Source organism: Equus asinus, chromosome 21, assembly GCF_041296235.1.
Source record: "Equus asinus isolate D_3611 breed Donkey chromosome 21, EquAss-T2T_v2, whole genome shotgun sequence".
NCBI classification, from domain to species: domain Eukaryota; kingdom Metazoa; phylum Chordata; class Mammalia; order Perissodactyla; family Equidae; genus Equus; species Equus asinus.
The window spans coordinates 28,256,477-28,269,294 of record NC_091810.1 but is presented as its reverse complement, the minus strand read 5'-3'; the positions used below and the strand labels follow the sequence as shown (position 1 = coordinate 28,269,294).

The 12,818-nt window shown below is 36.8% G+C and overlaps 1 long non-coding RNA gene across 1 annotated transcript in view; it reads left to right on the top strand.

The window, feature by feature from the left end:
* LOC139041404 (uncharacterized) overlaps positions 1–12,585 on the top strand; it is an 84,952-nt gene extending 72,367 nt beyond the window's left edge. Inside the window, exon 3 of the long non-coding RNA XR_011496480.1 lies at positions 12,327–12,585. This is a non-coding gene — a long non-coding RNA (uncharacterized lncRNA). The remainder of the gene's footprint in view (positions 1–12,326) is intronic.
* The last annotated feature ends 233 nt before the right edge of the window (positions 12,586–12,818 follow it).

The following is a 12,818-nucleotide window of genomic DNA, read 5'->3' as shown; positions in this document are numbered from 1 at the left end:
TATCTGGCCATCTTTGTGGCTTTATCTAGTATATTTGGATAGCGGTTGAGCTTTTATATCAGACATCACAATAATGTCACTTCAATAAGACAGAAGTTCATTTCTCCCTCATGTAAAAATATGGGAAGGTGGTTCTGTGCTGGTATGATGGTTGAGGCTGATATGATGCTTTAAATTATCCAGGCATCTCTTAGCTTGTTGCTCCGCTATCCTCAACCTGTGGTTTCCATCTTGTGGTCCTGTGTTCACCATTCTTTCTCATAGTCAAGAGGAAGAGGGGAAAAGGCCATTCCTAGTCACACGATCAAACCTAGCTGCATAGAAAGCCAGGAAAACGTCTTTTGGCTGGAAAGCCACATGGCAAGCGAAACTTGTAAGTTCTATTACTAAATATAAGAGGAAACGGATATGGTGTATGTGTGGGGTAACCAGGAGAATACGGTCACCAGGGACAGGGGCCCTGTCCCCTTGCTGTAGGTTTTCCATATCGCCAGGTTGGGGCTCAGTCTAAGTGTTCAGGGCTCCTTCCTGAAGGTCACTCACATCCAAGTTCTCTTTTTCCCCACTAGTTCTCCTTCCTTTTCAGCAACCCATAGAATTATTATTAGGCTGGGAGTTAGGGGAAGGGATAGAAGGCTCAGGAAGCCTTCTCTCATGAAGCATTCACCTTTTACCATAACAATGATTATTCTTCTTGAAAGTCAAAAGCTGAAAATTGATCATTTTGTGTTCGAGTCATCTTTTTTCTGAGGTCTTGAGTATAAAACACTTAAGCTAGAGCCTTAATGGGGGAGGGCCATGAGGTAACAACAAATACTAGAAACTAAAAACAAATTGGTCAAGATATCGAAAGATCTGATTACCTATGAATAACCTGAACTCTAATTTTTAATAACTTGAATTCTAAATTTTGGTCTTGTTGCTCTCAATTAACTTTGACAACCTTCTGACGTTCAGCATTTTCTTAGATAATTGTCTATGTAAACAGAGGACACAGGGACTATTTAAAAAAAAATGGCTAAGCATGCTTTATGAGAGCAAAATAAGCAAGGATCAAAGTGGAAATTTCTTGCAAAGTGTTTAACTGGGAGAAATGTTTTCGCTCCATGGACAGACTGTCACCCCTTCAAAGAAGAGACAATGCTGAACCCTAGATTAAAATTTAAACTTTCACAATAGGAATACAATCCAGTGGACTTGTATTAGTTTATATATTACTATGCCCCTGAGAAATTTATTTTGTGACATACTTGACATTTTGTCAAATATCTTATTGGAGTAGCAGAATATGTGTAACTAAAGATTGCCTTCCTCATTTCACTATGGGTCTAGTAGGGTTAAATTCCCAGTGCTTCTAGAGAATAATCAGAAATCGCACTTTATTTTTATATTCCTCTTGTATTTATTATGAATGGAATTTCAAATGTGCCAAATAAATTCTTCAAGTGTATAAAATTGTTGTAAATAGTTATTTTTCTAACATGTCCTCAAATTAAACCCTTGACCTAAATGGTAGCTGGTTTTTAATCAAAAATGATTATACGGGCTAATCTTACAGACAACAGTCTTTTGACTCAAGGATAATTTAATAAAGATATTTCTCTATTTGCTGACTCTGCAATGAATTGTGCCTGAGATGTTAGTCCTATCTTTTTATTTAAGAATTGCTGTCAAGGGACAACTCATAAAAATAGAATCTCATTAGTATTAATTTTAATAATTCACTCAGCAAGCTCATATACCCAATTCTGTCTGACTATTCTCTGTGTCACAAAAATGGCTTCCTAGCTCCAATTTTCATAACAAAGCTTTAACTGAATCATCTCCCAGTTAGATTATTCTGCAAACAGAATGAAATTTAATGTATTCAGAATAAGAAAGATACTGCTAGAAGGGGCATTAGTGATCAAAAAGTCCCACCCGTTGGTTTTATAGATGAGGAAACAGAGTTCATGTGACTAGCTCAAGGTTATACAGTTATGTTATATATGCCTCAAATTCAATTATAATGAAAATAAGAAAATACGTGTGAATAAGTACAAATGTTCAAAGCTTAGACTTAGAATAATATAAATATGACAGAGTTGCACATTGCTTGGGTATTATAGTCTAAAGACATTAGGTAAGGTGAAAATCATATATAGTCATATATAATGGTCAAATTACCATTACATTGCACCTGAATTCTCAATATTGTACTCAGTAGACAATTTGATACTATGGCTTGATAATTTCCAGTCTATATATTTTGGTAGCAGGGATGCAAGATATGCTATGGTCATATTTATGCACTACATTGGAAACTGACATGGAATTTCTCAAGTCAAACACAGCTGGTTTTCCTCCATTGAAATAGACCTTGATTTCTTCAATTGAGCAACAGATGACAGAGCTGACACATGTTGAAGGGTCATAGTGTATGAATAATACATATAGTGAGTCCCCGGCTTCACACTCAGCATGGTGTAACTATTATAATATGAGTTCCCATAGGGACTAAAACATACTTCAGACAGGGTAGTCTCTTATCTCTCTCTCTTGCTTACTCACTTTAAGACATGTGCTTTTTGGATAGAATTGTCCATATTATTTAAATTATTTCTTTCTTTGAATTAATTAAACTATTTCTGTCTTTTGCTTCATTTTTCTCCTATGGGAGAAGTGAAAATATTAAAGTTAGTAAAATTAAATGAGATGGTGGAACTCCAGTGAATATTTGTATAATCACAGTATTATGTGGCCATGTTCTATTCAGTTCAATAAACAGTTATTACAGGCCTACTATATATTTGCAGGCACGCAGCGTTTATTTAAAATCTTAGGACCAGTCAAGAAAGACCAATGGGAAAGCACTGCATCAGATGTAAGCCCTTTTCTCTCTGCCTCTGGTTTTCATACTGAACTCTTCTATCCTTTGGGTTAAATAAGAAAGTGGTATTTTATTTGAAGGACAGTGATGATGACAGCGAGGACAGAGAGGTAGAGTTCCTCTTGGTGAAGGTGTAGAAGAGAACCAAAGGGATTTACAGTCTGCCCTGCATATTTTATACTTAATTATATTCAGTCATTTGTACTTTTTCACTGTTGTGATATAGATCCTCCTCCTGGTCATTTTATAACCGGACATATTTGAGTGATCCGGTGCTGGGACTCAGGCCCTACAAACAGACAGAGATATGTTACTTCTCTTTTAACATATCCATGGGACTATGAAGCTTGGTTATTGCTGCCTAGAGTTGAGTGGAGATTCCACAATATTGCAGAAGAGCAGGGAGGCCTTCTGGACTGGGAGATGACCAAGAGTTTTTTGAGACTTGACAGAAAAGGATCAGATCAACTGGGGTGGCTCTGGCCATGCCTAAATAGTAGGAAAGTGCAAAGAGGCTCATGAAAAATAATTCACTATTGAGGTAGAAGGAGATGGGATTAGTGAACTCACTTCTCCCAGAACTATCCAATATGGAAGTGAAATGTTGGTGCTTGGTCAGAGAGATTGCTTCCTAACCCTATCATCCTGCAGAAAAGGCTACATCAATGATTCTAAAAAGTTAAAGCATTTGGCAATGAGCATCCTTAACTGAGTGTAATTTCAACTATGTGTGACAGTAAGAGGTGGATAAGTGGTGATAGTAACAACAGCATCCAGTTTCTGACATTACAAGCATTGACAGTGATTGTCTTTCAGCCTCAAGGGGTCAGATCTTAGCAATACAATAATAGTATGGGACTTCAATACCCCACTTTCAACAAAGGATAGATCATCCTGACAGAAAATCAGTAAGGAAACAGTGGACTTGAATGACACTATAGACCAATGGGCCTAACAGAATAATACAAAACATTCCATCCAACAGAAGCAGAATACACTTTCTTTTCAAGCACATACAGAACATTCTCCAGGCTAGAACATATGTTAGGCCACAAAACAAGTCTTAACAAATTTAAGAAGATTCAGATAATATCAAGTATCTTTTCTGACCACAATGGTATGAAACTAGAAATTAATAACAGGAGGAAAATTGGAAAATTCACAGATATGTGGAAATTAAACAACATACTCTTGAACAACCAATGGGTCAAAGGAGAAATCAAAAAGGCTTCAAAAAATATTTTGAGACAAAAGAAAATGGAAACACAATATACCAAAACTTAGGGTATACAGCAAAAGCAGTTCTAAGAAAGAAGTTTATAGGGATAAATGCCTGTATTAAGAAACAAGAAAGATCTCAAATAAACAACCTAACTTAATACCTCAAGGAACTAGAAAAATAACAAAGCAGAAGGAAGGAAATGATAAAGATCAGGGCAGAACTAAATGAAATAGAGACTAGAAAAACAATGGAAAAGATTAATGCAACTAAGAGTCCGTTTGTTGAAAAGATAAACAATCGACTAACCTTTGGCTAGACTAAGAAAAAAAGAGAGCAGACTCAAATAATTAAAATTTTAAAGAAAAAGCAAACTTTACAGCTGATATCACAGATATACAAGGATCATAAGAGACTACTAAAACAATTAGATGCCAACAAATTGGATAACCTAGAAGAAATGGATAAATTCTTAGAAACATTCAACCTACCAAGACTGAGTCATGAAGTAATAGAAAATCTAAACAGACAAAGTGCTAGTAAGAAGATTTAATCAATAATAAAAAAACTCCCAACAAAGAAAAACCTAGGACCTGATGGCTTCCCTGGTGAATGCTACCAATACTCAGAGGAGAATTAATGCCAATCCATCTCAAATTCTTCCAAAAAACTGAAGAGGCGGGAACCCTTCTAAACTCACTTTATGAAGCCAGCATGACTCTGATAACAAAGCCATATAAAGACACTACAAGAAAATAATATACAGGACAGTATCTCTGATGAATATAGATGCAAAAATCCTCAAGAAAATACTAACAGGTGGGATTCAACATCACATTAAGGTGATTATACACCATGAGCAAGTGGATTTATCCCTAGGATGCAAGGATTTTCAACATACACAAATCAATAAATGTGATACCCCACACTAATAGAATAAAGGATAAAAGTTCTGCATCTCAATAGATGCAGAAAAAGGATTTGACAAAATTCAACATCCTTTCATGATAAAAATCTCCCAAGAAATTAGGTATCTAAAGAACATACCCCAACAGAATAAAGGCCATATGTGACAAGCCCACAGTGAGCATCATACTCAATGGTGAAGGCTAAAAGCTTTTCCTCGAAGATCAGGAAACATATCCTTTGTTCATCAACTGAAAGAATTAATATTGTTAATATGTCCATACCCAAGTGATCCACAGATTCAATGCAATCTCTATCAAAATTCCAATAGCATTTTTCATAGAAATAGAAAAAAAATCCTATAATTCATATGGAACCACAAAAGACCTTAAATAGCCAAAGCAAACTTGAGAAAGAAGAACAAAGCTGGAGGCATCACACTACCTGATTTAAAAATGTATTAAAAATCTTCAGTAATCAAGACAATCGGATCCTGCCATAAAAACAGACGTATGGACCAATGGAACAGAATAGAGAACCCAGAAATGAATCCATGTATTTACAATTAATTGATCTTCTACAAAGTTACCATAAACACACAATAGAGAAAAGACAGTCTCTTCAATTAATGATGTTGGGAAAAGTGGACAGCCACATGCTGAAGAATGAAATTTGACCCTTATCTCACACCAAATACAAAAATCAACTCAAAAGTTACTAAAGGTTGAAACATGATATCTGAAACTGTAAAACTACTAGAGGAAAACGTTGAAAGAGAGCTTCTTGATGTTGGTCTGGGCAATGATTTTTTTGGATATGACCCCAAAAGCATAGGCAATAAAAGAAAAAATAGACAAATAGGATTGCATCTGCACAGTAAAGGAAACCATCAGCAGAGTGAAAAGACAACCTATGGAATGAGAGAAAATATTTGCAAATCATAATCTGATAAGGGGTTAATATCTAAAATATATAAGGAGATCACACAACTCAATAGCAAGAAAATAACTTGATTAAAAAATGGACAAAGGACTTGAATAGATATTTCTCAAAAGAATACATGCAAATGACCAACAGGTATGGGAAAATAAGCTCAACATCACTATCATCAGAGAAATGCAAATCAAGCCACAATGAGATATCACCACACACCTATTAGAATGACTGTTATCAAAAATATAAAAGATAAGTCTTAAGGATGTGGAGAAAAGAGAACACTTGCACATTGTTGGTGGAAGTGTAAACTGGTATAGGTATTACAGAAAATAGTACGGACATTTCTCAAAAAACTAAACATAGAACTATCATGTGATCCAGCAATTTCATTTCTGAGTATATATCCAAAGGAAATGAAATTGATATCTCAAAGAGATATCTGCACTCTCATGTTCATTGCAGCATTATTCACAACAGCCAAGATATGGAAACAACCTAAGTGTGTATCAGTGGATGAATGCATGAAGAAAATATGATATATATTCACACAATGGAATATTATTCAGCCTTGAAAAAGAAGGACATCTTGTCATTTGTGACAACATGAATGAACTGGGAGGACTTTATGCTATCTAAAATAAGCAAGGCACAGAAGAACAAATACTGCATGATCTCACTTATATGTGGAATCTAAAAAAGTCAAACTCACAGAAGCAGAGCATAGAATGGTGGTTGCCAGGGGCTGGGGAGGGGGGATGGGGACATGTCTGTCAAAGGGTACAAAGTTTCAGTTATGTAGGATGAATAATTTCTGCAGATCTAATATACAGTATAGTAACTATAGTTAATTACACTGTATTGTATTCCTGAAATGTGCTAAGTGAGTAAATTTTGGATGTTACCACACACACAAATAGGTAACCATGTGAAGTGATGGATATCTTCATTAGTTTGATTGTGGCAAACATTTCAGAATGTATATCAAAATTTCACATTGTCCACCTTAGACAGATACAATTTTTGTCAATAAACCTGAAAAAAATGTCCAAAAAAAAGTGGTTGTGTCTCAATTTCTGATATACTTGGTGAGAGGACATAGCAGCTAGGACTGATCTTTGAACGAGACTAAGCAACACTTGTATTCTTTGACATGACCCCTGGGAAAGAAAGCCACAGGAAAAGAATGGATTCCTGCCTGTCTAATGACGTGGGGAATGTCAGTGCGGGATATCCCAAGCTATTGGAATGGGATATGTGGTTTACGTTTTTCATTGAGAAGATATTTATGGTGCTTGTCTATCTCCTTAGACTGAAAGCTATGTGAGGGTGGGGGTCACGTCTTTGCAGTTCCCCAAGACTCATTCTAGTTCTTGGTAGAGAGTACATAGGCATTCAATAATGTTTTGAGAAATGCATAAATGACAGAATGGCTGTATGCTTGATTGCACCATTAGACTGTGAAGTCTTAAATTCAGTGACAATCCTGATGCTTGCTTCTGTGATGTATTATTTCCTGTAGCACTTGGCACAAAGTTGGGCACATGGTAAACAATAAAGGGACCTTGGATGGGTTAGAGGAGGTCTCACACCTCCCCTTTGGAGCTTCTGTTGTATTTTTCTTTCTCCTTTTTGCTCTATAATATCTTCAGGTCAATAGGGATTTCTTTTCTACTTTTCATCTATTTGGGTTTTTTTTTGAACTGACCTCCAAATATTTCTGGCCTTGCATCTCTTGCCTTCTCATCCCCTAGTGTCGCTCAGAAAACAGCTAATCTTCTAGTTCCACTAACAACTTAATGAGCCAGGCCACTTCTCACTCAGTCCCCACAATTCAAGTAGTAGATTCACATATCTTTCGTTTGGAAAGAGAAGCAACTTATACAAAGTAATGTTCAAATGCAATGTTTTTCTGTTTTTAAAGCATCCTATTACAACCCCAGCTTCACAATTCCTTAGCAACAACACAAGGTCTGAAAAAAGGTGATAATTTTACAGCAAAAGGGATAGTTCATCTCTCTGGAGAATAAAACTGTCATTGATCTTCATGACAAATTGAATCTCAGGGTCTGAAAATATAGACCTTGTTTTCCTTCTTTTATTTTTTTTTCATTATAAGTATGACCTTGCCTCTATTGTAAATCAAAAGTAACTAGGGCTTTGCAGGTTTTATAAAGTTACAAGGAACCAAAAAGGGCCCAAGGCACTGGCTCCTTACTATGCACCTCATATGGGGAGACTTCATAGGTATGTCCCCTTTGGTTTCTGTGTGTTGACATTTGTTCTTCAGTCTCCTGGTTAATGACAGGGAATAGACAAACTAAGTTTCTCCATTGTAAGGGGGCAATTCTTTCAGGAAAATTTCATGGCTGTAAAAGAAAACCAAAAAGTATTACTTCCAGCTCAATCAAATGTCAATGCTTCTTTCATTTTAATGTAACTAGAATCTCAAAAGACAAGATCAAAATACCAGATTTAATTTCCATTTGCTAATTTAAACAAGGTGAACAACAAATTAAAAATTACTTTCTAAAATGTAACTACATTTTTCCATTTTAAGGGTAGAAATTCAAGGTGGAATGAGACTAGATATGCATTCAGTTCTACTCAAGGGGTATTTATTGGGCCGTGCGCCTTCAAGAAGCTTACATGACAAATCCACCCATAATTCAAACTACGGATGTGGCAAGAAAAAAGATGCTATTAGAAAATGGAAGACGGGAAGCTTAATGTTAATTTAAAAAATCACAGGAAAAACTAACACAGGTGATGGCATCTAAAAGATGAGGGTTGTTTGAACCGGCCTAAAGGGGGGATGACAGAAGTGAGGGAATAGCATAAAGAAAACACTGAGATAGCAAACTACAGGGCATGTCACAGACCATGGGACGTACAGCTCTGTATTGTAGGAGATGGGACTGGGAAGATAGCATCAAGTCCTAGCATGGAGAGACTAGATGATAGATTAAGGGGCTTGCTATTAATTCTACAGGCAATAAAGCACAGGGGCTACAGGTATGGGAGTCTGAAATCTGGAAAACTTGAGTTCAAGACCCAGTGCCAGCATTTAATAGCTGTGTGGGCTTAAGTAGTTTACTAGATCTCTCTGAGACTCTTCTGTAATGTGGTATGATAGTAGTTCCTACTTTATTTGGTTGCTGTGAGGGCAAACAACCTAATGCATGTGAACACCTAGCAGTGTGCCACTACTAAATCAGTGTGGGAAAGTGTTACCCATTACTATTCTAGGTAATAGGGAACTATCAAAAGTTTCTGAATTGGAGGATATTGACATATGTATTGGCTAAGAAAGTTGAAGGCAGTGTGAAGTGTGGATTCAGTGTATGCTAACATTAAAGACAGGAAGATCATTTTAGAGATGATTGCAAGAGACTCTGAAAATCTAGAGCAATAAGGAGTAAGTTCAGTGGCTGGAGACCATGTCTAGAGGAGGATTATGAATTTGGCTAGGTTTGAGACAAATTGGGAAGCTTTCTGCTTGTCACAGTTAGGACGTATGAAAGGACATCAACCAATGAAATGGGTAAACAGTCAGCCATTGAAGATTAGGAAGCTGGTAACTAAAATTTTTTCATTTTTTGCAATCACTGATTACAGCTTTAGATGGTCACCTGCCTGTTGTTAACTGTGCTGTTTAGGCAATGTGTTATCTGACTCCCACTAGGTTCGTATAGATAACATCTCCCTGGAGCCTCGGTCACTGTGGTAATGGGGGTTTGAGCTGTTTTTCGGGAATTAGGACCCCCTTGTCCAGTTCAGGCCAGTTGAGACCACCAACTCATCAACTGGGCCCGTGCAGATGCCCAATGAATGACAATTTGATGTCAAGAGGCTAAAACTCCACCCTCAGATCATGTTAATGCCACCATTTTGTGAACATGCGTCCTGTGAAGAGGCATGAAATCTGACTACACTTGTGCAGATCATCAATTACCTCACCTCTTCTCACCTCCAATCATCTATCTCCACATTTCAGACCACCTTGTTCCCCCCATCCCATAAATATCCCTGAGTCCCCATTTTCAAGAAAGTAGATTTGAGACTCATTCTCTTGCTTCCTCACTTGGCTGCTTGTGATTAAAACTCTCTGCTGCAATCTTGTTGTCTCAGTGTTTGGTTTTCTGGGAGGCGGGCAAAAATGAACCTGGTTGTGTAACACCAAGAATACACAAATTTGTGTGCCAATAACTCAAACACTTTTCCTTTTAAAAGCTAGTGTGGCAGATTGAGAGTGCAACTAGTCTAGAGGTGAAATTAATGGTCATATTCTAGAGTGTTGTAATTACAATGATGTTTAGTTACATTAGACTAATTTCTTCCTGCACCCAGGAAAATGCCAACAAAGTTTCAATGAGGATACCAAAATATCTTAACCTTCTAAGTTTTATAACAAAGGGATAGCAAATCAAATACATATTTATAGTAAAACTAATTCTGAGAGTTCTCATTAATTCAAGTGAATCTTTGTCTAGTGAGAGTTAAAGCAAGTGCTTGAGATAACCTCATTTCTGATCAGCCTGCTTACCTCAAGACAGTCTTTTAAAATCAATAATGAAAATCTTTAGGAAAACCATAAAATTTGTTGTATACTTGGGGAAATTGAGATTTTCTAGGTAGATATAGAATGGCCTGTGACATAACGTTGGTGTGAACAAAACAGAGTCAGCTGTACCAGCATGAGACCATTAGCCACTCTTTGGGTTGCAAAATGTTTGCATGTTGGAACTAGTTTAACTTTAAGTGTATATTAATATTTTTTATTGGACAATTAAAACATTAAATAAAATTCAAGGGTTTTTTAAATTAAAAATTCTGACTACTGTAACAACAGTTTCCATGTTATATTCTGTATTTAGAAATATTGCTTTATATGCACTTGAGATCATCAGTATGCATAGTTTGGATTCCTGAAAAAGTCATAGATTTAATTAATAAATGACTTAGATGTGATGGAACATAAAAATAAATAAATAAATAAAGTGGGTTATGAGAGTTCATGGGCCAGGACAGCGTGGCAAGTCAGCAGGAGGAAGTCTTTTTGGTTGTACCATTGATCATGGTTGGGTACGATACAATTAAACTAGTGTTGTAATAATCAGTCTGAGATCCAAAAAAGCTTGTGTTGGTATCCACAACTTTACGAGGGTTGGCTACTCTTGGGTCAAAGAGAGCTGACTTTGCTAATTGAAAGCGAGAGGAAGAGAGAGAGAGAGAGAGAGAGGGAGAGGAGAGAGAGACTTGGAACCCAAGGCCTGAAATCAATCGCTTCCTCAAAAATATCTCATTTCTCTGAAAGGCTTTTCCTATGGAGATGGCTAAAGGAAAAATGAAAGATCTTTTAGAACAAAAGGAAAGAAAGGAGAATAGACACACAATGTTTGCTCAGGAAAAATAGGACTTTTACAAGAAACAACTTTACTAATGGTTACTATTTATTGACATCTAGGTCTGCTTTTTGCTGAGAGTTATGTTTCTCATTTGCACTATCTTATTTATTCTTCATAGTACCCCGAAGAGGCAGGAATTACTATTCTTATGCTCTGGAGAAGAAGCCAGTGACAAGAGAGGGGAAGGAAATTGGCCAAGGCCATAAAGCCAGTATGTGGTGGAGTAGAGATGTAAAAATCCTGTCAGTTGGACTCCACTTAACCACTATTCCATAATTCCTTCTCCCTTAAATATCTCTGCAGAGTTTACTTAATTTTTAGAAATGAAAATTTCCCCCAATTTGTTAAGAACAGTTATTTTGATTTTGAAGAATTTCTCCACAGGGCTTTAAATTTGTTAAGAACACTGCTGTATATTCTATTACATAATCTAGGTCTGGGTGGAATCTTGGATTTTCTTTAAACTGTACTTTTTTGTGCAAATTTCTTAAGTAAAATGGGAAACTGAAAGAGAAGGGGTTCAACAAGATTAAATCATGATAATTCATAATTTCTAAACTCTTTAGTGTCTCCTTTTCTCTCTAGGAGAAAATAACAAATGATAGCTTGTTAAGGAGGCTAATTATGGAAGGTTTCTTGGTGGGGGAGAAAGCTAAAAAACAAAAAATAATTTTAACAAATGTAAGTTATGTTTCAATGGAAGTGAGTGAGACTCCCATACAGCAGGAGGAACTTTATTTTCAGGTACAACTTTTATCAATTAGATGGTATTCCCACTGAAAATAATCCATTTCTGCAATTGATATGAAGTCTCAATTAAAATGAAAGACACTGGCGTGTAGGCGTGAAAAGTAAATATTTTAGGACCAAACAGAACTGTATTTGAGACTCAGGTCCCATACTGGTCCTGATATCAGTTCCGCTTCCTTAAACCCGGCATATATGGGGTTAAAACCAAAGCACTCATCCCCTTTCCCTGCTTTCTCCTCAGCTTCCTGGCACCAGAATCCACAACCCAACATGGAGGCAGACAACCAAAGATACTCACCTGCAGATTTCCTTATCTCTCCATTGAACTTTCTACAAGCAGCCTTGCAAGGCCAAATGCAGGCTGGTGGGAAAGCAATGACCCCCTCTCTACAAACAGCCACATTCCTTGCAATCTTTAAAACCCCTTGCCTCCCATCTTTTGGGGAGATGAGATGAATTTGAGGGCTCACTCTCATCTCCCAGCTGATGTCACCGGAAATAAAAACGCTTTCCTTATTATAAGCCTGGCATTCCAGTTTTTATTTGGCCCCGCTTGTGAGGCAGGTGAAGAATCTATGTTTGTAGGCTGTGACGGGTCCGCCACTTACCAGCTATAAGTTCTTGTTATGTAAAACTGGAATAAAGCAGTGTCTTCCAAAAAGAGTAATTGTGAGTATTTCGTAAGATAATGCATATGAAGGGCTTAGCACAGTTTCTGCCATGGTTTACATTC